The following is a 743-nucleotide window of genomic DNA, read 5'->3' as shown; positions in this document are numbered from 1 at the left end:
GATTATCTGGAGAATCCCCATTTCCCCGGCGTCGTGCAAGAAAGGGGCGTCTTGGCCGTGGCACAAGCTTTATGCCGTCACTTTATGGCTGTTTAAACGCAAAACCCGTGTCCGCGCACCCGATTCTCGCCGAAAGAAAGGACGGAGTAACAACTCGCTCACGGTGATAGCCACAAGCAACAGCCGATAACACTTTATGGACCACATATTAGGCGCGGAGTCGGTGTCCAGCCCCGATCGCGATGTCATGACAAGTATCGGCAGCCTTTTGACAGGTCTCGGGCAGCGGCGGGCACATGCACACACACACTCGCTGCTCGGGGGCTCAGGGCACAGAGCGGGCTATCGAGAGAGTGCCTCGTTGATAGTGCCGTCTGCGTGGTAGTGGTGTGTATGGTAAAGAGTCTTATGTGCCTTGAATTTCAATATAAAAAGAAGTGTATTAAACTGGTTTTATTGTGTCTCGGTAGGTAGAAGACCTTGTACGTTGTGTAGCTATGGGTGGAATGTCACTCCTGTAGCCATCAACGGAAAATTGTTCCATAAAGAATGGGAAGAAAATAAAACTACCTCTTAGAAAGTTTTGTGATGAGGTCATGATTCAAGCGGATTTAGGGACTGCGGGATGCCCTGGTGCTGCTGCTCTCAGCTGACTCGATGTCGTAAATGCAGGTGTTTTACATCCTAATAAAAAAGTCCTGAAGTTCTTGAGTTTTTAGCGCATTTACTGTACATGAACATAT

Source organism: Penaeus monodon, chromosome 30, assembly GCF_015228065.2.
Source record: "Penaeus monodon isolate SGIC_2016 chromosome 30, NSTDA_Pmon_1, whole genome shotgun sequence".
In the NCBI taxonomy this organism is placed as follows: Eukaryota; Metazoa; Arthropoda; class Malacostraca; order Decapoda; family Penaeidae; genus Penaeus; species Penaeus monodon.
Note: the sequence above shows the minus strand (reverse complement) of the source record.